The 25721-nt window shown below is 44.2% G+C and overlaps 1 protein-coding gene and 1 long non-coding RNA gene across 3 annotated transcripts in view; one reads left to right on the forward strand and one right to left on the reverse strand.

Moving 5' to 3' along the window:
• The window catches only part of LOC141047705 (uncharacterized), a 190873-nt gene extending 168511 nt beyond the window's left edge, over nucleotides 1-22362 (reverse strand). Inside the window, exons 1-3 of one of the 2 annotated variants that reach the window (XR_012219892.1) lie at nucleotides 22257-22362; nucleotides 20168-20476; nucleotides 4248-4492 (exon numbers count right to left, since the gene is read on the reverse strand). This is a non-coding gene — a long non-coding RNA (uncharacterized lncRNA). Of the gene's footprint in view, nucleotides 1-3686; nucleotides 4493-20167; nucleotides 20477-22256 lie in introns of those variants that run through there. The other variant, XR_012219891.1, reaches the window with a different exon arrangement.
• The window catches only part of XYLT1 (xylosyltransferase 1), a 378224-nt gene that overhangs the window by 50009 nt on the left and 302494 nt on the right, over nucleotides 1-25721 (forward strand). The gene's annotated exons all lie outside the window — the stretch shown is intronic.

Here is a 25721-nt window from a genome sequence, read left to right on the forward strand (position 1 = left end):
AAACGCAAGGAAGGCTGACGCTCAACCCATTAGATTCCGTCGGCGAAATAATATGCCGGCGGTGCCGACCCTGCGAGGGACACATTATTGTGTACTAATACTGATATGCTTGATATATGCAGTGACATTTGTGTACAGTTTTCATTTACCTGACGCCGCCGTCTTCTCCTATTTCACAAGTCAGTGAAGCGGAGACGCCATTCTACCCGTCAGCGGCTTCTCTGCATTTACATGTTGCATTCTGCCTTTGTCCGTATCTTAGTAAAACCATCGGCGCTCTGTTCCCTGCCTGTGAATTTGTAAGTGTCCTTGTTAAACGTTGTAACTAGTTAACGTTACAATGAATTTGATTAAACAGACGTGATGTGACCAGGATGCGGATCTGCCTTATATATAATGTGACGCCTAAAGAGGTCTGAAAAAGATGTAGTTGGATTATGATTCATGTAACCTTGCAATCAGTTTTTTGTGGGATCCATATGCCAGGAATAAGATATAATACGTGCTAATCACTAACCCCTTTAAACCAGCGTTTCCCAAACTCCAGTCCTCACGGCCCCATCAACAGATCATGTTTTCAGGATTTCCTTAGTAATGGAATTCTTATCAAGTTATCAGAAATGGTCACTGCTAAGGAAATCCTGAAAACATGATCTGTTGGGGGGCCCTTGAGGACTGGAGTTTGGGAAACGCTGGTTTAAAGGGGTTGTCTGGGACTTTTACATTGATGGCCTATCCTTAGGGTTCATGTTGATGACTGTATTTTTGGTCCAAGTGCAATCTCAACAGAACGTCAGACTGCACGCAGACCAGTGTAATTCTACGGGGCCGTCCACATGTCTGTTTGCTGCATGCTCGAGTTGGATCCGATTATCGGATCGCACTAGGCCACGCAAGTCAATGAGTCTGCAGAAACCATCAGACTGCACTTGGATGGTATTTGAGTGCAGTCCCATTTTCACGGACTGAAAGAATTGAGAAGATCGAGAAATTCCTTTTTCCCATTTTTTTCATAATCTAAGAAAATTGGATCACACTCTGATCAGTGTGTGATTGGCATAATCGCCCCGATTCTCTCGGATGAGAGAATATACGCAGGTGGGACCCCAGCCTTAGTATTGGTCATCAGTATCTGATCGTGGGAGTGCGACGCCCAGCTGTTCCCAGAGAACCCAGAGGAAACACATGAAGACACGGGCAGAACATACAAACGTCCTTGGTGGAATATGAACCCAGGACCCCAGCGCTTCAAACCATCAGTGCTAACCACTGAGCCACCAGGATGGAAATTAAAATGTATTAATATAACATGTTAATGGACATTTGCATTGATAGTTAACAAAAGCAGGTGCCAAGCTTTGTTCTGAACCCTCCAAGCATGGCTTCCTCTGCTCTAAGCGACAGTCCCGATACCGCATGTATGTTGCTGGTGTGAAGCGCCCATTGTGTGCTCATCATGGCAGTCGGAGCGTTCTCATGTTTTACATTTGTATCAGCGATGTCACAGCACACGAGCGTGGAACTTGAAGGTGCTTTGTGCGAGCGTCATGGCATCCCCCCATCATCTTTTCAAAGAACAATTCCAAATATTGACTCATTCACGGCGCCCAGAAACAACATTGTCAGAAGTGAATTGTCGCAGTTCTGCGCTATTAAGCGGAATGACGGAAAGCAGTCACCTTTCTCGCGTTTCGGAGCCTATTAGTATTCCGTCCACACGTGCTTCGCTTGGGAAGAAAAAAAAAAGCATCTTAATGGGCTATGAACAAGACCAACTAGCAGCTTTTGTTGGAGGAGAAGCCAGATTCGTCGCTACCGCTCGTGACTTACAGCGGTGACTGTCTAATACAAAGCTAGATCAGGGTCAGGAAACAGCTTAGCATGGCATCAATCAGCGTGCGCGACATGGAGAGGCGGCCGAGACAGTATAGGTTCTCACATCATACGGCTGCAGAAGGATGGGATTAAACACAGCCTGGAGTGTTTGGATTGAAGCAAAGATAACCAAGCTTGCTTGAAAAGAAATGGCGAATTAGATGTTGTACGGTTAGATAATATATAAAAAGCTTACAGAAACAATCCTCTTTATACTGCGCCTTTAAAAGTACTTACTGATCCTCTTACGGTAAAGGGAAACCTAACAGTGATTTTTATTAAATTAATTGTGACACCATTCTAGTATGGTATCGAAGTCGTTTAAGGGAATGTGTCACCCTTATTTTTTATTTTGTTTTACTGATAATATTAGATATGCTTTTTAAATCCGTTTTTAATTTCTGATTGCTGAATTTTGTTGTTATTCTGTTTCCTGTACATGATTACGAGGACAGCCACCTTGCCAGAGCTACTGCTAAAAAAAATCCTCCAAAAAGAGATTAATGCTATATATAACAGTCTCCGATCTCCCCTTATTCTGCCGCTTTTTTCCATTTTGTGCTACGTCGTTCCGTTGCTAAGATATTCACATTTGTTGCTTTTGCAGTGCAATATGTGAAATCTCTTCTTGAAGAGCAACTGGGCATTTTTTTTTCAGTCTTCTCAGGGGGCAGGCACTTTTACCCCTCCCTCCCAGATGCTGTCGGTCACAGCTTGGCAACTGATCCAGCAGTCTTAGAAGCTGCTGTGCTGTGATTGGTAGCTGTTGGGAAGGAGGGGTGAAAGCGCACAGCCACAAAGAAGACTGTGAAGAAAGGTACAGCTGAACTACAAGCAGAGATTTCTATTTTTTTCTATCCATGACACGGTAATGTAAACATAAATTTAAAAAAATCTTAAAAAATTAAGTTTAACATAAATAGGTTTATTTAAACATTATGGTAATGCATTCTTCTTAAAGACACATTTATTTTTGACATGTTCAGATGTGTAGAAAATGGGAGGCTGGAGTCTCAAGGGCAAGACAACAAGCTGTTCAGCCCTGGCCAGAATATTTAGATATAAAGTTAGGTTAGAAAACTGAATCTCTATCACAGGAATAGAAAAGACTATCTACAACTCTTGATGTCATAGCCAAATAAGCTAGTGTGTCATGAACCTTAACCCCTAAATTTCCAAATGGAACCTAATAATCAAGGTGTGGAGCCACATGACCTTCATCAGCATACATAGAAGTCATAATGATAGCAAAATCTAAGTACAGAGGAGGACAGTTTGTCATAAACCATATGGCTCCCAGATGGACAGTATGTATTTTTAGTTTACTGCCATTTTGAAATCTGCCTGGTCCATTACAGAAACACCTATATTTGTCTTCAGAACCTGTGACCAAAAAGCAGATGGTCAGTCCTTAAAGATATTCTCTAAGAATGTAATAAAATGACCTCTACCATGTAATTCAAACAACAAACCATGCTAATTACATGTCAGTATGTACTGCAGTCTGGACAAACGCAGCTCCGTGACCTGTGTCTCAAGTGACATAGGAGCAGAATGATAAGCACACATACCCAAGCCGCCAGAGGAGAACGGTGACAGGAGAAGAAATAAATATCCTCTGTTGACTGAGCTTGGAAGCCTGGGGTTGGCGAAAACAATTCTTTGCTCTAAGTCAGCGAAGGAAAATATTTACTTCACCTGTCACGTGGAGATATGTGTGCATACAATGCAGCTCCTCTGGCAATTGAGACAAAGGTCTCGAGAGCTCTGTTTCTTCAGACTGCAGCCTATCCTGACACGTAACTAGAACAGACTGCTGTTTGAATAACATCACGAGGGGCCATTTTATTACATTCTTGGACAATCAATACAATTAAAGTTTCTAAAAGATTTTTTCTGAAAATGAACAACCAGTCATCAATGTTCTAGCTAGCGTTCATTGTCCAGATGCTCAACACCTGATGATCAGGACCAGTATAGGACTGAACGGCACTGCCAGTAACCCGTACAGATGAGTGTTATTTTGCTGATTGGTAGGAATTTTGGGGGAATTAGACCTCTCCCCTGTCATGCATTTTTATATATGTTGCAGTACATAAGCTGATTCATTAGGCTCAGGGATTTGCAAAAACTATTATCCAAATTAACGAATTACACCTTCACACTGAGTTGGTTATGCCATGTGTACAAAGAAGCCAGAGGACAGAAAATAAGATTTTTTTTTGCATACCTGGCTGATAAAATCCCTATGTGAAGACGCCCCTCATTTCTACCCTTTCACTTCTTTGCAGTCATGTCTGGATTAAGCAGGAAATCGTTGTACGTGCTGCCAGGACATCTCAAGTGCTGATTTCTCATAATCCACTGCTTACCTCTAAATCAGGACAGGCCTTCACGGATTTCGGCTGTCAGTTCATTCATGGCAGTGTTGAACATATGTCAGGGCGCTTGGATTTAGTGTGGTGTGGATGCATTTTACTGCTGTGCATCAGCTGACTGGGTCTGTACGCATCCAGGAATATAAGAGAAATCCATCACGAGAAACTGCTATTTTTCCCAAGTTTCGGCGTGGAGAACTCTGCGATTGGCCATTTTTGTAAATCCTTATAGAGCGGACCTGTAAAACATGTCATAAAATGACAACAATAGGATTGTTTTTATCTATTGGAATTAACATTTAGTGCAGCCGAGCGGAAAAGACTATTAGGTAATAAGAGATTTATTAGTAGGATGTGTTAATTGGTCATTAAAACAGATCCGTACCTGGGCCTTTAACTTTTTACTATATTGTGGATATTGTCAGGTTTCGCAATTGGTCATTAAATTAGGATTGTTACATGAGATGCCCATATTAGTAGCCGAACATGTGCTGTGTTACCAAGCTCTTTTCTATTAAACTTGTAAGCGCTCCTCTGAAGATAGTTGGGATTGCTGGAGTACACTGTTGGCCAACGATGCCGGCCAGCCTCAATATTCAGCCGGGGTCCGATTTGCGAGAAACTTGGATGAGTCTCGCACGTCAATACCCGGCACTGCCACCGGCATGCGGATTGGAGCGTTCAGCTGCATAGAAATACAGGCAGGTGAATTCTCCGATCCGAATGCCGGTGGCAGTGCTGGGTGTTAACGTGCAAGACTCATCCGAGTTTCTCGCAAGTCTGACTCCGGCCTTCCTGTGCTCCTCCGATACTACAGAGGCAACGTTGGCCCATGTCGCAGCATCTGGAGCACACCATTCGGGCCAGTGACGCAACAGTGTTGCTGGTTTGATCTTTCAGTAATTCATGAATGTCGTCCCCCAACAATCAGGGAGTCAACTGGCTTGGGAGTGGTGCTCAAGTGTCTGGTCCATCAGTAACCAGTGATTCTTTTGACTTTATTTTCATAGAATCATAGACTGTTAGAGTTTGAAGAGACCTCCAGGGTCATCATGGCCAACCAACTGCTCAATGTAGGACTCCCTAAACCATCTCGGACAGATGTCTGTCCTGCCTCTGTTTGAAGACCTCCATTGAAGGAGAACTCACCACCTCTTGTGGCAGCCTGTTCCACGCATTGATCACCATCACTGTCAAAAAGTTTTTTCTAATATCTAATCTGTGTCTCCTCCATTTTAGCTTCATCCCATTCCTTCACCATCCATAACAATCAGTCTTTGTAAGTTGCGATTTTACGTTCGATGGCACAATGTTATCACCCTGGTTTCTCGAAAGGACTCATTAGAATATATTTTCGGGTTTATTGTGAGTTTATTTAAAGGGAGTCTGTCACCCCTTTTTTCGAATGTGAGCTGCCGGCACCGACATCAGGGGCTTATCCACAGCATTCTGTAATACTGTAGATAAGCCCCCGATGTAGCCTGAAAAAGAAGTTATATTATACTCACCGGGGCGCAGTCCGGTCTTGTTCCGATGGGTGTTGCCGTCTGGCGCCTCCCATCTTCATACGATGCCGTCCTCTTCTTTCCTTCCTGTCGCAGCTCCTGAGCAGGCGCACTGCTCTGCCCTGTTGAGGGCAGAGCAGAATACTGCAGTGCACAGGCGCCTGACCTCTCCCGGCGCCTGCGAACTGCAGGACTCTGCTCTGCTCTCAACAGGGCAGAGCAGTGTGCCTGTGCAGGAGCCACGACCGGAAGGAAAGAAGAGGACGGCATCGTATGAAGATGGGAGGCGCCGGACCGGACGGCGACACCCATCGGACCGGACCGGACGCCGGGGTGAGTATAATCTAACTATTTTTTCTTCTCTTTCAGGTTACATCGGGGGCTTATCTACAGCATTACAGAATGCATTACAGAATGCTGTAGATAAGTCCCTGATGTCGGTGCCGGCTGCTTATATTTGAAAAAAGGGTGACAGATTCCCTTTAATTTATTTTTTAGCTGTAATGCTCTATAACCTAATGTTTCCAATTCATTGTTTTTTTTTCTGTTACTTCTCTGGATTTAAGCCATGCTGGTCACTCAGAGAAGAATTAATCCCGCTAGTATATATCAGTCGCCTGTATCCGTATCCGTGCAGCTTGCTCTGGCTGGAAGTGATTGCACTGGCTTCGTATGAAATCCACAACTTGGCGGAGCAAGCATCTGTGTAACTTCACAAGGACAGCGAGCTTCCAAGAAAAATGTTAAATGTTAATCATCAGGGAAATGACACATTTAAAGCCACAGTGCCAGAACTTCTATTATGTCACTGCTGTGACTAAGGTCCTTTTACAAGCTGTGAAGGGGGGGAGCAGGCGGAGTGTTAGCTCATTTTTTTGCCAGATGGCTCAAGCAGTATATAATCTATTACCTTTTTACCTTCTACTAATAGACGGTAATCATCAGGTATACAGAACGTACAAAATTATACAGAGGGAGAAATAAGTATTGAACACGTCACCAATTATCTAAGTAAATATATTCCTAAAGGTGCTATTGATATGAAATTCTCACCAGACGTCGGTAACGACCCATCCGACCCACACAGGCAAATAAATCAACCCATAGATGTCCATAAATAAAGTTGTGTATAATGATACAAGGAAAATGTATTGAACACATGAATAACAGAGAGGTGTAAAAAGCCACGGAAAGTCCTGACACCAGCAGAAATCCGTAATTAGAAAGCATTCCTGGCACTTAGTGAAAAATAATATCAGCTGGATCAACTGATGGCCCTTTTTTATCTGGTTTCAGGTGTGATTTCCATATTTCCCACACCTGTTACTTGCCACAGGAGAGTTTGAACAAGCATCACGTGCTTGAAACAAAGTTGTTTACCCACATTTTTGGAAAGGTGCCAACAATTTTGTCCGGACCATTTTAAGGGTTTTGCATTAAATGATGTCCAGTTTTCCTTTTTTTTCCTCTATTTTTTTTGTGTTGTTCAAATACACACAAAGGAATTAATAATAAATTGCAATTATTTTCTGGCAGAAATACTTCATTTTCTGAAAAAATTTCAAGGGTTCCAATAGCTTGGCCAGGACTGTGTACGTATATAAAACTGTACTAACAGTAAAATAACAACATGTACAGTTGTGGCCAAAAGTATTGACACCCCTGCAATTTTGTCAGATAATACTCAGTTTCTTCCTGAAAATGACTGCAATCACAAATTCTTTGGTATTATCTTAATTTTATTTGTCTTAAATGAAAAATCACAAAAGAGAATGAAGCAAAAAGCAAAACATTGATCATTTCCCACAAAACTCCAAAAATGGGCCAGACAAAAGTATTGGCACCCTCAGCCTAATACTTGTTGCACAACCTTTAGCCAAAATAACTGCGAATAACCGCTTCCGGTAACCATCAATGAGTTTCTTACAATGCTCTGCTGGAATTTTAGACCATTCTTCTTTGGCAAACTGCTCCAGGTCCCTGATATTAGAAGGTCGCCTTCTCCAAACTGCCATTTTTAGATCTCTCCACAGGTGTTCTATGCGATTCAGGTCTGGACTCATTGCTGGCCACCTTAGAAGTCTCCAGTGCTTTCTCTCAAACCATTTTCTAGTGCTTTTTGAAGTGTGTTTTGGGTCATTGTCCTGCTGGAAGACCCATGACCTCTGAGGTAGACCCAGCTTTCTCACACTGGGCCCTACATTATGCTGCAAAATTTGTTGGTAGTCTTCAGACTTCATAATGCCATGCACACGGTCAAGCAGTCCAGTGCCAGAGGCAGCAAAGCAACCCCAAAACATCAGGGAACCTCTGCCATGTTTGACTGTAGAGACCGTGTTTTTTTTCTTTGAATGCCTCTTTTTTCTCATGTAAACTCTATGTTGATGCCTTTGCCCAAAAAGCTCTACTTTTGTCTCATCTGACCAGAGAACATTCTTCCAAAACGTTTTAGGCTTTTTCAGGTAAGTTTTGGAAAACTTCAGCCTGGCTTTTTTATGTCTCGGGGTAAGAAGTAGGGTCTTCCTGGGTCTCCTACCATACAGTCCCTTTTCATTCAGACGCCGACGGATGGTACAGGTTGACACTGTTGTACCCTCGGACTACAGGGCACCTTGAACTTGTTTGGATGTTAGTCGAGGTTCTTTATCCAACATCCGCACAATCTTGCGTTGAAATCGCTTGTCAATTTTTCTTTTCCGTCCACATCTAGGGAGGTTAGCCACAGTGCCATCTGCTTTAAACTTCTTGATGACACTGCGCACGGTAGACACAGGAACATTCAGGTCTTTGGAGATGGACTTGTAGCCTTGAGATTGCTCATGCTTCCTCACAATTTGGTTTCTCAAGTCCTCAGACAGTTCTTTGGTCTTCTTTCTTTTCTCCATGCTCAATGTGGTACACACAAGGACACAGGACAGAGGTTGAGTCAACTTTAATCCATGTCAACTGGCTGCAAGTGTGATTTAGTTATTGCCAACACCTGTTAGGTGCCACAGGTAAGTTACAGGTGCTGATAGTTACACAAATTAGAGAAGCATCACATGATTTTTCGAACAGTGCCAATACTTTTGTCCACCCTCTTTTTTATGTTTGGTGTGGAATTTTATCCAATTTGGCTTTAGGACAATTCTTTTTGTGTTTTTTCATTTAAGACAAATTAAATGAAGATAATAATAACAAAGAATTTGTGTTTGCAATCATTTTCAGGAAGAAACTGAGTATTATCTGACAAAATTGCAGGGGTGTCAATACTTTTGGCCACAACTGTAACAGTAAAGTATGGGACACCAAGGGGCAGCTATGGCACTGTAGGCTTATATAGGCTCCTCAGCCATGGACATAAATCCTCGGTGACATATTTGAAGTAAAATAAAATTCTTTGAACTGGCATAAAGGGACCTGATTTTTTGCTATTTCATCTGAGACTATCATAAAGTAGGGGCAGAGACACCGACTCCAGTGATTGTGTCACTGGGCTTCTTGCTGTAGATTTGAGAACATCCCTGTTTTATCTGCTGCAGATCTAGCAGTTCTCTGACTGCTGAGCTCTGTATAACCCCACCCACACCACTGATGGACATCTTTTGTGTGCACTTTGCATAGGCAGAAAGTTGCCAATCAATAGTGTTGGCGGGGCGGGATCATACAGAGCTCATGAATATGGAGGACTACAAGGAAGCAAGTTTACTTGTCCTCTAGTGATAATCTCCTACGGATAACAACTGATTGTATGAAAAATATACCAAGTGGCTCAATAAGTGACACATCACTGGAATCATGGTCTGTCGCTCTACATTATGTTGTTCACAGATTGGGGGGCAAAAACATAGTATTAGATTCTCTTTTAAAAAAAGTTTTTGGAGTCAAAGGCTGATGACCTATCCTTAGGATGTATAATTAGGGAGATCTTGGAAGAATGGAGGAGCCATGTCACCGCTGATGTTGGCAGTAGGCACAAACGACTTGTTTGTAAGGGTTTCAGCGCTAATATGGAAGCTCAGTATTATTCAACTGGCTCTAAAAAGGGCAGCGGTGCCCACTGGACACAAACGAGAGAATATAAGGATCCTTTGTCCTCTCTGCTGCTGCCGTGCCCTATATCAGAATGTGAGGGCATGTATGGCGCTCGGTAAGATCTCTCTAGGGTTGTCGCCCAGTTTCCGTAAGCTCATGAACAGAAGATCTGGCTGGTGATGCTTCGGGTCATGCTTCACAACATATTAAAGTCTGGGAAAGTTAGTATATATTTTTATAAGGCCAGTACAGTGTGTAAATTACAGGGTGAAAAGTTTGTACAAGGCACCTAAGTACAAAGATGATCAGAAGAAATGCTTTGTGGACTCTGACAACGTTGTGGTTACTTAAGTCTTTGAGTTTTAATTAGATCTGTAACTTTCCTGTGTGAAAAATCACATCTGTGTCACCGCGGTCGGACATGTAAATTTGAAGCAGGAGGGTTAAATCAAAACTTGCCTGCAAATTTTCTTTGTATTTTTGCCTTAGAGCCGATGATGCAGGACAAAATGTAACTGTGATACCTGCCGGCAGTCTTATGTCATTTCAATACTTGATTGAGGAAGTGTCACGGGGTTACCGTGACAGTGTGGAGCCAGAAAGCCGCAGCGTCTGATTGCTCCTACTTCGGCGCTGAGAAGAAGCACTTCTTCATTATAATGTGTTTATTTCTTCTGGCAACACAGGGGTTAATCGGCCATATTGGAAATCCCTGTGTTCACAGCTGAGCTCGGTTAGCCACTCCTTTCCCCTTTAAAATCTGGGCTCTGTTACAAATCCTTGGCAGAGCTAGCATTTGCTGCATGGCTAATGGTGGGAGAGGAGTTCTTATGAGAGGGAGAGGTGACTGTTGCTTGGTTTGTAAATGTGTTAATTCCTTATCCTTCTCTATTTTGGTTTATTCCTCTACCTCCAATCCCCGATGCAGTCCTCTGTTAAGGCCCCGTCTCACATAGCGAGATCGCTAGCGAGATCGCTGATGCGTCACCGATTTTGTGACACAACAGCGATCTCACCAGCAATCTTCCTACATATGACACATAGCGGTGACCGGCTCCCCCTCTGGATATCGCTGATCGTGCTCGAATGTCCTGGGCCATTTTTTCATCGTCGGCGTCCCGCTGGCCAGCATGCATCGCTGTGTTTGACACCGACGAGCGACCTCATTGGCGACGTAGAACTCAGGAACGCAGGCTGGAATTGTTCAGAATAGCTGCTGTGTGACAACGCACCAGCTGTCCTCACCAGGTCGTATCGTCGTCGGGACCGCTGGTGCGTCGTTGAAGAGATCTGCCTGTTTGGCAGCTTACTAGGGACCATATAGCGACGCACCAGCGATCCTTACCAGGTCGTATCGTTGTCGGGATCGCTGGTGCTTCGCTATGTGAAACGGGACCCTTATATGTGAGTGAATATTTTGTATGCCTGGAGTTTTCTGTTAACCCTTGTCCGTGTTGCATTGTTTGTTGGTTTAGTGTACTATGGTGCACAGTAGCTCCCCTCTTCCCTGGGTGGGGAAGGAGAATGGGGTCCTTGGTTCAGATCCAACCAAGGACAACATCTGCAAGGAGTTTGTATGTTCTCCCCGTGTTTGTGTGGATTTCCTCCAGGTTCTCCGGTTTCCTCCCACACTCCAAAGACATAGTGATAGCGAATTTATATTGTGAGCCCCAATGGGGACAGTGATGATAATGTCTGTAAAGAGCTATGGAATGTGATGGAGCTATATAACTGAGTAAATTAGCTAAATTGGGAGGAATAATCATCAGCCACGAAGCATTCAGCCAATAACTGATAAAAGTTTATGGCCAGTTTAAGAGTTTAGGGTGAGGTCAAGGCACCCAGAAGCAAAATAGCCAGTATTAGCGTGAGCGGCTGTTTCCTCAGTGGCTTTCTCTTTGCATTGCCCAAGGCTACTAGAAAGAGTCTGTGAACGGATTTGCCGGCCGTCAGCTGGATTGTCCGTTCCGCTGAGCTGCTCTTATTTCCTATGGCAGGTTTCATGGGTCAGGCGAGAAGTGTTCTCTGTTTGGCTTCTCAGAAGTAGGTAAAATGTGCACAACTTACAGTATCATCCAAACTAATTGTTTTGATTCCTGATAATTACCTGCTTGTAGGATTTCACCCTAGAAAGCGGAAAAAAAGACGCTACAACCGCTGTCAGCCGACTAATTCTATATGTGTGAGTGATTTTATGTGGACACTATACGCTGCCGGATAGGCTTCAGTGACGATTTGCTGATTGTATGGGTCTGGGCATTTAGAGTCCCATAACCCCTCCGCTGCTTTGTATGGCTCAATGTAATCCTATTAAGTTACTATTGATCCTTTTATGACTTTGGCTACATAATCTTAACACCTCGGGTCAGGGTCAACTCAAGGTTTAGGCAGGTGAGTCCCAGTGGGCCCCTCTTTCCTTTCGATTTTTTCTCTTTGCCTTCCAAGAGCTATAACTTTTTTATTTTTCTATCTTGTTTTTGGTTTGTTCTGTTGTAGCTTTTTATCATTGTCATTATGTGGTGTCCATATCACTTTCTGATTTGGAGGCAAAGTAAGCACAAAAACTGCGATTCTGCCATTTAGATTTCTTTTCATTTCGGCTTTCATCGTATGGGATAAACATTTGATATCTAATTAGTCTGGACAGTTACGTGATTACTTGTCTACATTTTTTATTGGTCCTCCAAGGGGACTTGAACCTGCCGTCATTGATTACTTGGACAATACGCTGCAGTACTGTAATATTACAGTGTATTGTGAAACTAATTTTTTTAGAGGCCCAGCAACAGAGGTCCGCAGGTACGTGGATGGGACGGTGACGACAATCGGAAGGGACACCCCAATTCCAATCTCTCAATTGATGTCATGACTGACAGCGGGATCTAAGAGGTTAAGTTGCTGCTGGCGCATCTAGAGCGCATCCACTGTACGCGTGTCTCAAGTTGAAACTTCGTTCTGGGGGAAAGACCGTCACCTATGCTCCTGAATCACGTGCTCGAGGAAAGGACAACATCCCCGACTTAATTGAGGTAAAATCCTCATCACAGAAATGATGATTGAGAATTAAGACATTGATGCAGTAAGTGAATATTTTATTTTGGTCCGGCAAGAAAAGGTCCAACGTTTCGACCAATAACGGTCTTTATCAAGGCCTGCACACAGCAGCATCTACCGGACCTCCTACCCGGCTCCTCTAAAATACTTGAAAATATGTCCTTGATAAAGATTGTTGTTGGTCGAATCGTTGGACCTTTTCTTGCTTGATCATAATAAAATATTCACTTCTTGCATCAAGATCTTCATCCTCCATCGTCAATTTTTGCCTTTTTTGTAATTTGAAACCTGGTCGGAGTAGGTCCACCTAGCACCATGGCCACAGGTACTTGATACGCTGCTGGATGCTAAAGTCAGCCCTCCTGCCCCGGGCTCATGCACAGTTATAGTAAGGATCGGTGTTAATGGTGAGTAGATATACAGTGGGGCAAAAAAGTATTTAGTCAGTCAGCAATAGTGCAAGTTCCACCACTTAAAAAGATGAGAGGCGTCTGTAATTTACATCATAGGTAGACCTCAACTATGGGAGACAAACTGAGAAAAAAAAATCCAGAAAATCACATTGTCTGTTTTTTTTTTCATTTTATTTGCATATTATGGTGGAAAATAAGTATTTGGTCAGAAACAAAATTTCATCTCAATACTTTGTGATATATCCTTTGTTGGCAATGACAGAGGTCAAACGTTTTCTGTAAGTCTTCACAAGGTTGCCACACACTGTTGTTGGTATGTTGGCCCATTCCTCCATGCAGATCTCCTCTAGAGCAGTGATGTTTTTGGCTTTTCGCTTGGGAACACGGACTTTCAACTCCCTCCAAAGGTTTTCTATAGGGTTGAGATCTGGAGACTGGCTAGGCCACTCCAGGACCTTGAAAAGCTTCTTACGAAGCCACTCCTTCGTTGCCCTGGCGGTGTGGTTTGGATCATTGTCATGTTGAAAGACCCAGCCACGTTTCATCTTCAATGCCCTTGCTGATGGAAGGAGGTTTTCACTCAAAATCTCACGATACATGGCCCCATTCATTCTTTCATGTACCCGGATCAGTCGTCCTGGCCCCTTTGCAGAGAAACAGCCCCAAAGCATGATGTTTCCACCACCATGCTTTACAGTAGGTATGGTGTTTGATGGATGCAACTCAGTATTCTTTTTCCTCCAAACACGACAAGTTGTGTTTCTACCAAACAGTTCCAGTTTGGTTTCATCAGACCATAGGACATTCTCCCAAAACTCCTCGGGATCATCCAAATGCTCTCTAGCAAACTTCAGACGGGCCCGGACATGTACAGGCTTAAGCAGTGGGACACGTCTGGCACTGCAGGATCTGAGTCCATGGTGGCGTAGTGTGTTACTTATGGTAGGCCTTGTTACATTGGTCCCAGCTCTCTGGAGTTCATTCACTAGGTCCCCCCGCGTGGTTCTGGGATTTTTGCTCACCGTTCTTGTGATCATTCTGACCCCACGGGGTGGGATTTTGCGTGGAGCACCAGATCGAGGGAGATTATCAGTGGTCTTGTATGTCTTCCATTTTCTAATTATTGCTCCTACAGTTGATTTCTTCACTCCAAGCTGGTTGGCTATTGCAGATTCAGTCTTCCCAGCCTGGTGCAGGGCTACAATTTTGTTTCTGGTGTCCTTTGACAGCTCTTTGGTCTTCACCATAGTGGAGTTTGGAGTCAGACAGTTTGAGGGTGTGCACAGGTGTCTTTTTATACTGATAACAAGTTTAAACAGGTGCCATTACTACAGGTAATGAGTGGAGGAAAGAGGAGACTCTTAAAGAAGAAGTTACAGGTCTGTGAGAGCCAGAAATCTTGATTGCTTGTTTCTGACCAAATACTTATTTTCCACCATAATATGCAAATAAAATGAAAAAAAAACAGACAATGTGATTTTCTGAATTTTTTTTTCTCAGTTTGTCTCCCATAGTTGAGGTCTACCTATGATGTAAATTACAGACGCCTCTCATCTTTTTAAGTGGTGGAACTTGCACTATTGCTGACTGACTAAATACTTTTTTGCCCCACTGTATATGGACCAATACTGAATATCTTTGTGTCCCAGATTTTGTATAGATTCATACAGAAGCCATTACGGAACAAATAAACCGTTGGACACCATATCTTAGATGTACTCCTAGAAGTATCTATAATGTCTGAAGGCAGATGGGGTGGTCCTGATAAGACCTGATCAATCCAACACAGATCCAGACCTACTTTTTGGGGGTCCCGATTGGTCTCTGCTTTCTTCCTGCAGTGATCAGTGATTGGCTGCAGTGGCATAGATCACTTAAGAAATTAGAGACCGGCAGGAACCGTTATGGCGGAGGCGTTGGAGGGATGGGGGACTGAGTATAGTTTGGTGTTTTATTTGACGTATTCCTTGCTCTTGGCTCCATTTTAACAAATCATTTCCAGACATAACCGGTAAACAAAAGCGGCACATTTCTCAGAAAAAAAACAAAAACCTTAAGCATTTTGAATGATTTGATTCTGTTGTATTTTATCTTTGTTAATGGCCAGAAGCTTTTTTTTCCTGTATGTTTTGCCCAGTGCTCCAGCCCCTCTTGAGCTCTGAAGTTGAATGGTTTAGCAGTTAACGGCGTGGTAAAGAGCTAATAAAAGGTGAAATCATGGCGCCATGCTGTTGGAAAACAAATAGTTCCATAATTGATGCTTCCAGTATTTCAGTGATCCATGAAGATGTTAGCTGGCTGCTAGACTGCATATAATTAGTTCAAATAGATGTGAAGTGCGAGACTTTAGTGTCGTGTTTTCGTCAACTAGTACATTGAGTGCTTTGAAGAAAATAAAATTAACCTGTGCTCAAAAGTGCAAGCAGAGCAATCTCAAAATATGCAGATGATCTTGATTGCTATGAGAAGAGCTGTCTGCTTTATATAGTGAACAGACAGAATTGTTTAACTGCTTATTATGTTCTCAGAAGTACTCATTGCTAATAGGATGCAAAGTAAGCTGAAGAGAACCGGTCAGGTCCCCTGACTGTTCCCAATCACTATATTAGCAGTATGTATGTGGATTTTTTTAATCTGATAAGATGTTCGATGTTATTTGCAAACACTGCAATTTGTGAAGAATTTACTTTTTGTTACTACAGCTCATATGCCAATGAGGCAGGACTAGCCCAATGATACGTTTCTCTTCTGGACTAGTCCTGGTGGTGCACTTTTAATCACACCTTCCTAGTCTTCTAGTCTTGAACAATATACTGTTTCTTGCAACAGCTCATATAATAATGAGGCAGGACTAGTCCAGCAAAACATCTCTCACCCCGGGCTAGTCCTGGTTCTACTCTTCTAATCACGCCTTCCCAGGCTTGAAGAAATGTACTTTTTCTTGCAAGATCGCTGTGAAGATCGGACGTTTTGGGTTGTAATAATCACCTAGGCAAGTTATCAATGCAACTATTTTTTATTCCTTACATCTGTAGTCTCACAATACAATTTTCCCAGTCCAAAAGATCCCATCCTGGGGCCGATAGTTCTACTGCCCCCGTACTAGGCGATACCCACTGTCTCCCAACTTTTGGATGGCCAACAGCTTTTGTATCACCGTCCGTTTTAGTCTGTAGACACAGCCCATGCTCCATGCTACGACCGTAGCACATGTCTCCCACTCCAGCTTTTGACAACAGGCCTTAAGATAGTTCCTCACCTCTGAACAATAGATATCACAACCATAGCATGTATATCAAGCTCCAGCCAGCAATCTCCATAGGCCATCCATACTGAGGCACCATTATCTCACCAACAGATCATCACCCCTCAGGTTTTTTTCCCTCACTAAACATGTAGCTTATTGTTTAATCAGTGGGGATCCCAACTATCAGACCCTCGCCGATTGCCAGAACAGAGTACTTTTATCCCCCTTTGCAATGGAGTAGCAGTGCGCATGCGCAACCTTCCCTCCATTCACTCCCTATGGGTCTGCTGGAGAAAGCTGTGTACAGTGCATTGGCAGTCCCGTAGAAAATGAGTGGTAGCAAGTACACACGGCCACTCCACTGCAATTTGTATGAGGATAAATGATAACTTCTTCCTACTAGAACACCCTTTTAGGCCACTTGCATATGTTCATTATCTACTCAGTATTTTTCATCAGTATTTGCAAGCCAAAACCAGGAGTGGGTGATAAATTCAGAAGTGGTGACAGATTTCTACTATACGTTTCCTCTGCACACTACATGAAGGTGAGGGTCCTGGCTGGATGTGTGGGCTTCGTCTATGGGGGCGCTATGAACGTGCAGGCCACGTGATGTTGGTGACTGCAACGGGCCAGGACCAGATGGTATAAAGTCCAATGAGACAGACCACCAATCAACAATAAAAAGTCTTTTACTAAGCTTGGTGGGAACTATGTACAGTAGATAGTGGGTGCAGTACGTCATGAACACATTGAACAACTTCACCATCTTCACATACATTCCTCCTGTCCTTCTCAGAATGACTCGGTTCTGCCTCAATCAGTCCTATGCCTTCACCACTACCCAGCACAGTACTACAGTCCAGTCAGTGAGAGTCCTATTTTCAACCCACGGTTCCGTATCCTCTTCCATCTTAAGGGAACTAGTTTGCCAATATAGCCGGTACTTAGCTTCTCTAATTCTGATGTCTTGGAACTCCCGTCCGGGTCAGTCTCTTCATCTCATGTTCTCTGTCCCATATTATCCCATTACCTCTCTGAGTTATAAACTCAGGACCGTACTGCTAGACGTCCTGTCCCAGGACCCGTTTCCAATGCATCACTCCATCCTTCGATCCCTTCTCTTTTTCCCTCTCTTTACTGAGGATCACGTCATCCAGTACTTAGCTTCTCTGCTTCTGATGCCTTGGAACTCCTATCCGGGTCAGTCTCTTCATATCACGTTCTCTGTCCCATCCTGGCCCGTTACCTCTTTGAGTTATAAACTCGGGGCTAGACGTCCTGTCCCAGGACCCGTCTCCGGTGCATCGCTCTGTCCTCTGATCACTTTTCTTTTTCCCCCTCTTTTCTCAACATCACACCATCTAGTACTCCCACTTGCGGCACTCTCTTCATCTCACTTTCTCTGTCCCGTCCTGGCCCAATATCTCTCTGAGTTTTAATCTCAAGGCCCTACTGCTAGATGTCCTGTCCAATGACCCATCTCCAATGCATCAATCCATCCTTTGATCACTTCTCTCTTTCCCTCTCTTCACTCAGGATCACGGCATCCACTCCTCACTGTCAGAGCTGCATGACGTGGGTATCCTTGATGTGAGTGGAGTCAGTGGATGGGGTGATATGAGCAATGACGTTCCCCCTTGTAGACACGTGTTCTAATATGTAAAGTGAGCCCCTTTCCTTACACAGACGCTGAAGAAGCAGGACGTGCTTGATGATTGGAACTTGGCATTTTTCAGAATTTTGTGAAGGAAAATTTTAATAGCTGATGAAAGCTTTAAAACCTTTCAGTACTGAAGATGTTAATGCACAGTATAAGCCAAGGGACAAGCGTCCGTTTACTATCTACTTCTCTTCTTTACAACTGACTTCCTGCCATTGAAAAACTTCCTGTTTTGATGCGCTTAGATTTCCATTGAGAAGCCTTAATATTACAGAAGACCACCAGATACATCACGGGCTGTATCTTCAGAGTGAGGACATCAGGACCATGCAACTTTATTCCACCGGATGGAACGTCTGTAGGGTCCGAGCCCCTGTTCTTTGTGGTTCTATCACTGGGTATTCCTTCCAGCCATTGTACAATATTACATTATGTAAATATCTTGTCTATCCGTCAGAAGAGCGACATACACAGCTGTCGTGTAAATAAAATATCACTATGCTAAAAGTTACCCTCAGGTGTCGGGAGTTGTCTTCTGGAATAAAACTTTAATGCATCCCTGAATCACACAACGTACTGAATACATAATAGATTATTTATATGCTATTATTCTAGTGTACAAGCAGCGGTACGATCCCCGACCTCACACTTTTCTGCATATTCCTGGGACCGAAGCCGTGCCATTAATTTCCTGTTTACTTTTACGTTTACAAATGGTTAAAGTGCAACTCCGGAAAAAAAATATAATTCTGGATATATACTGTATATATTTAGTATAAATAAATCAATTTTCCTGAAAGCCACGGACACCTTTGGCAAGCAAAAATGGTTTTACATCTGATACCTGGATCACACTCGGCCATGCAAGTCATTGGAAAACATCGGACTGCACTTGGATGGCATCTGTGTGCAATGATTTCCACAGACTGACAGAATGGAGAAGATGGAAAAAATTTGGTTTACCACATTCTCATTTGAGAGAATTAGATCACACTATGATCACACTCTGATCAAGCGCTGATCAGAGTGTGATTTGTGTAATTGACCTGATTCACTCAGTTGAAAGAATATACAGCTGTCTGCACCTTCCTTTAGTCTGCAGCATTCCTTCCTTCACTCATTTTCCATACCCCTGATATGCAGTTTTCAGCCTGATCCAAGCTTCAGATTTTTCTCTTGTGGAGTGTCTCTCCAAGTAATACAGGCTGGATGTAAGTTAGGTGTTTTTCCTGGCTGCTGCTCTCTTCACTTGCCTTCATGTAGAAGCATAGCTCCAATACTGTTCTCTCCTCTTCATTTCCACCTAGTTCTTTCCTCTTCATTTCCTCCTTGTTTGTAGCCTGTTTGCTCTGCTGTCCCTGAGATACTTTCTCCCCTTTCCACTGCTGATCTGTGTACACCCCCCTCCCAGCTGCTATCTCTAACACTGAGAGAAGAGAGGTGAAGAGCAGAGACAATGTCAGACCAGGCGCAGAGGTTCTGACAGTGTTTTAACATGTTTTCAGCTCCAGTAAGGACTGGAATAAACTCTTCAGCAGCAATTTGGTAAAAAAAAAATCATGAAGACAATTTAGAAAGTTGATTTAACTTTGTATTTAGTAAGCAAATTTGCAAAAGAAAAACTTCTGTGCACAGGTATACTTAGCCTTTAAGCATTAATGATCAGTATTCTTTGATCTGTAGGGGGTCGTATATGTATGCTTGTGCCTGGTAGTGCAAGTCATCTGTGAGGGGTTGTATATGTGTGCTTGTGCCTGGTAGTGCAAGTCATCTAATATAGGAGGAGAATGGGATGGTGCTGCAGTACTAAGCACAGGAACATGGGGTTAATCCTGTGTAAACAATGTAGGGGCTTATGATAAACTTTATAATATACTTTCTGTATCAAACTCTCAGAATTTTCTAGATCTTTGCAGTCAGTGAAGGAGTAAAAAAAAAAGTTCAGGAACGGTTTGTGGAACAAAAGTGCACATAGTTGGAACACGCTCACCTGTTAAGGTTAGTGAGTACGGGCTCACCTGGTTGCGACAACACCTGTAGATGCTTGTAACTGCTGCTGCGGCCCCATGGCTGGAGGAGAAAGACTTCTTCTAGATGGATACTAGTAGAGGAGGACGATATCACGGTGATCGGACTGCACAGCGGTAAATGAGAAACCTTTCGTGTTCCAAAATGGTTCTTTATCCTGCCCACGCGTTTCGGCACTGGACCGACGCTTTTCTCAGTTTTCTCAGCTTATCTCAGGAACAACAATGGAATCGGCAGTATGAAATCGGAAATGTGTAATCGAAATCTCTCCCGACGATCAATCGACTGGTGTCGCCATACTGTATATAGTGGAGAAAAAAGTATTTAGTCAGCCACCAATTGTGCAAGTTTTCCCATTCTAAAAGATGAGAGAGGCCTGTAATTGACATCACAGGTAGACCACAACTTTGAGAGCCAAAATGAGAAAACAAAACCAGAAAATCATCTTGTCTGATTTGGCAAGATTTCTTTTGCAAATTATGATGGAAAATAAGTATTTGGTCATTAACAAAAGTTCATCTCAATATTTTGTTATATATCCTTTGTTGGCAATGACAGAGGTCAAACGTTTTCTGTAAGTCTTCACCAGGTTGGCACACACTATTGGTGGTATGTTGGCCCATTCCTCCATGCAGAGCTCCTCTAGAGCAGTGATGTTTTGGGCTTGTCGCTGAGCAACACAGATTTTCAAATCCCTCCAAAGGTTTTCTATGGGGTTGAGATTTGGAGACTGGCTAGGCCACTCCAGGACCTTCATATGTTTCTTACGAAGCCACTCCTTCGTTGCCCTGGCGGTGTGCATGGGATCATTATCATGCTGAAAGATCAATCCACATTTCATCTTCAATGCCCTTGCTGATGGAAGGAGGTTTTGGTCTCATTCATTCTTTCATGTACATGGATCAGTCATCCTGGTTCCTTTGCAGAGAAACAGCCCCATAGCATGATGTTGCTACCCCCATGCTTCACAGTAGGTATGGTGTTCTTTGGATGCAACTTTTCACTATGATCAAGGACAACCCTTATAATGTACAATCTGTGAGTGTAGTGAACTTTATTAGTGACTGTTTTTATAGATGCCAAGGGCCCACAAGTAACCCACTACAGGGCCCCACTTTTCAGCTACATACAAATGTGACATCCTCAGTCACAAATGTCTATAACAGTGAACTGGGTAGATTGTTAAATGAATAAGATGACGCCATTGTCTGTACATAATGATTCAAGTTTATTGTGTAAGTACTAATATATAAGAAAGTGGTGACACACTTCTGCAGAGGGGCCCACCGGAGGATTCTCCTGTTCTCCCAAAGGCCAGTCTGAGCCTGCATGTAACTAACCTGCCTTAGCCCTAACCATGTATGCATTTTATTACGTATTGTTTTTCAAGCCCTAAGATCAGGGCTTACAGTATATACGTCCTATTTAAGCTTGCCTTTACAATCCTTATGCCTTTTTTGCCTTGTATCAAGAAAATCTCATCTTGCCTGCCACTGTCCAACCTTAGCCATGCTATAGAAGCTCAGCCAACATCTTGCCGTTTTAAGGTCTAATAATGTCCAAGAAACCAGAACTATGTAAAAAAAAAATGCATCGTAGTGTTTTGCACGTCTCTTAAAAGCAAATGTGATTGTCTTTCGGAAACAGCCGAGCTTGCAAAACCCACTGCAGCGGCTTCTCTCATCCACACAAGCTGGAGAACAAGCAATGGTCTGAGACTGTGTATTGCCCTTGCATGGGCATTATAGGAGGCAATTCTAAACCCTTTGTTATAACAATTGGAATTGTTTCTATAGTGACAATAGTTTTTGCAGTTTTTGTCAAGTATTGGGCGCAATAATTTTGTTCAATTCTGCAAAATTGATGGCTTATCAATATCAGAACGTGTAGGATCGATATACTGTACATTTCATTTTAGTAGCGTCTATGCTTGGTACTCTGCTCTGTCTCAAAAAAAACCCAAAAATACCCACCTACTACCCTGTTTCCCCGCAAATATGGCGCCCCCCGAAAGTAAGGCATGCTAGGGGGAGCACTGTGCCTGCTAATATAAGGCACCCCCCCGAAAATAAGGCATACCTTGTTCTGTGCATGGGGCATGCAGTTGTTGCTCGCTCCCGCTGTCCCCGCTGTCCGGTGCCCGCCATTGCAGCCGAGCTGTTTGCAGGAGTTAATCACAGCCTCGGAGCTGTGTGCAGATCTCCGCCCATGAGCCCTGCGCCAATCACAGGGCAGGAACCATGGGCCAGCTGACGTCATCCATAGCCTCTGATTGTTCCTGGGCTGTGATTGGCCCAGGGCTCCTGCGCTCTGATCTGCCCAGGCCTCCTGCACCACCAAAGCACTGAAAGCAACACCGCGGAGGAAACCAGTATGAAAGTGAAAGTGTGTGTGTGTGCGTGTATGTCTGTGTGTGTACGGTACACACGGGAGGCAGCAGTGGGATACTGTGATAATGGGAGGCTGCAGTGGGATACCGGGATGATGGGTGGCTGCAGTGGGATGATGGGAGGCTGCAGAGGGATACTGTGATAATGGGAGGCTGCAGTGGTATACCGGGATGATGGGAGGCTGCAGTGGGATGATGGGAGGCTGCAGAGGGATACTGTGATAATGGGAGGCTGCAGTGGGATACCGGGATGATGGATGGCTGCAGTGGGATGATGGGAGGCTGCAGAGGGATACTGTGATAATGGGAGGCTGCAGTGGTATACCGGGATGATGGGAGGCTGCAGTGGGATGATGTGGGATGATGGGAGGCTGCAGTGGGATACCGGGATGATGGGAGGCTGCAGTGGGATGATGGGAGGCTGCAGAGGGATACTGTGATAATGGGAGGCTGCAGTGGTATACCGGGATGATGGGTGGCTGCAGTGGGATGATGGGAGGCTGCAGAGGGATACTGTGATAATGGGAGGCTGCAGTGGTATACCGGGATGATGGGTGGCTGCAGTGGGATGATGGGAGGCTGCAGTGGGATACTGTGATAATGGGAGGCTGCAGTGGTATACCGGGATGATGGGAGGCTGCAGTGGGATGATGGGAGGCTGCAGTGGGATACTGTGATAATGGGAGGCTGCAGTGGTATACCGGGATGATGGGAGGCTGCAGTGGGATACTGTGATAATGGGAGGCTGCAGTGGGATACCGGGATGATAGGTGGCTGCAGTGGGATGATGGGAGGCTGCAGTGGGATACTGTGATAATGGGAGGCTGCAGTGGGATACCGGGATGATAGGTGGCTGCAGTGGGATGATGGGAGGCTGCAGTGGGATACTGTGATAATGGGAGGCTGCAGTGGGATACCGGGATGATGGGAGGCTGCAGTGGGATACCGGGATGATAGATGGCTGCAGTGGGATGATGGGAGGCTGCAGAGGGATACTGTGATAATGGGAGGCTGCAGTGGTATACCGGGATGATGGGAGGCTGCAGTGGGATACTGTGATAATGGGAGGCTGCAGTGTGATACCGGGATGATGGGTGGCTTCAGTGGGATACTGTGATAATGGGAGGCTGCAGTGGGATACCGGGATGATAGGTGGCTGCAGTGGGATGATGGGAGGCTGCAGAGGGATACTGTGATAATGGGAGGCTGCAGTGGTATACCGGGATGATGGGAGGCTGCAGTGGGATACTGTGATAATGGGAGGCTGCAGTGTGATACCGGGATGATGGGTGGCTTCAGTGGGATACTGTGATAATGGGAGGCTGCAGTGGGATACCGGGATGATAGGTGGCTGCAGTGGGATGATGTGGGATGATGGGAGGCTGCAGTGGGATACTGTGATAATGGGAGGCTGCAGTGGGATACCGGGATGATGGGTGGCTGCAGTGGGATGATGGGTGGCTGCAGTGGGATGATGCGGGATGATGGGGGGCTGCAATACTGTACTGTAGATTGATGGGGGCTGTAATGGAATGATGGGGGTGCTGTATTGGGGACTGTAAAGGGATGATTAAGGCTGCAATGGGATGATGGGAATATTTGGGGCTGCAAAATGATGATGGGGTTGCTACGGTAAAGGAACTGCTGTGGGTGATTGTTACGGTAGCGGTACAGTGTCCAGAAAGTGTGTGGGAGCCATTTTAGAGCCCTTATGTTTTGTGGCCCTGTGTGGGAGTCAGGCAATTACAGTACCGTACCGTAGTGTGTTACTTTGATTTGTTGTCTGCTTTTCTGCTGAACGGTCTATATGTCTGACTACTGGTTTTACGCTACAGAACGTTCCTTATGTAAGGGTAGAGCGCGCTGGAATGTTTCTCATGAAAATAAGACACACCCCGAAAATAAGACATGGTGCAACTTTCGGAGCAAAAATTAATATAAGACGATGTCTTATTTTCGGGGAAACAGGGTATGTACATGTGCTTTATTAAATAAGTAATTAAAAAGAAGGGGCTTATATACTACACTGGGTGGAGCTGGAAAGGTGAGGAGTAGGGGAACTGGTCCTAATATTGGCCTAATTGTATCCCTACCTTGCCGCAGAGGTTTGCGCCCTACTCCGCTCATTTTAAGGGGTTGTCCTCTACTGAGACCCATATAACATAAAAACAATTGATGCTCACCAGGAGGTGCTTGGCTGCAGTGGCCACATGACTAGACAAGCGTGTCAACGGATGTTTTGCTGATAACTCACACCTAACCGCCGCAGCTAATCACAGGCTGCAGTAGTCCAAACAACTTCATAGTGGAGCAGACATTACTTTCAGGAGGGGTGTAGAGTTTTGGAGACAACTATACTAGATCCACCGGAGTGCTTAAGGGTGAGTATGTCTCCATATATTCAATAAAACCATCAAAGGCTGCTAAGTGTTGGACAACCCCTTTAAAGTAAGAGGTCCATGAGGTCCTTGATGAAAGTACCGTATTAGGGCACAACTCAGTTTTTTTCATGAATTCTGCCTTTACAGTCAATTTATAAAATGTATTTCACCATCAGCTGGTCTTATTGAAAAATTGAAACGTTTATGAGCCACAGCAGCTCAGCGGGAGCGGCCACTAAACGGTGTACAGAGCTGTGGTGTTCTGGTTATGTACTCTGTATACAGTCTTGTCTCTGCCGCATCTGGTAACAGTTGATTAGTTGGGCCGCCAGATGTTAGACTCTCAATGATTATTTTAGTGATGACCTTTTCGTGCAGACGTCCGTATTTTCGGTCCAAGTTTGATCCGACAAAACATCAGATCGCACTCGGACCAGTGTTATTCTATGGTGCTGTGCACATGTCTGATTTTTTTCCTCGGGCATCATGCTCGATTTGCATCCGATATTTGGCCATGTAAGTCATGAGTCCTTGGAAAAAAATCGGACTGCACCATGATGACATCTGGATGCAGTGTGATTTTCAAAGAATGGAGAAGATGGTGACATCTTTTTTTTCCACCTTCTCCTCCTCCAAGAAAATCGTCTTACTCACTGATCAGAGTTTGATCAGGGTGTGATCGGCGTATTTTGCCCGATTCTGCTGGATGAGAGAATACACGGTGCTGTGATCCTTGCCTAAGTCATCAATATCATAGTGGTGGACGAAATATAT

This window comes from Dendrobates tinctorius, unplaced genomic scaffold (assembly GCF_039654945.1).
Source record: "Dendrobates tinctorius isolate UK_male_01 unplaced genomic scaffold, ASM3965494v1 ptg000129l, whole genome shotgun sequence".
NCBI classification, from domain to species: domain Eukaryota; kingdom Metazoa; phylum Chordata; class Amphibia; order Anura; family Dendrobatidae; genus Dendrobates; species Dendrobates tinctorius.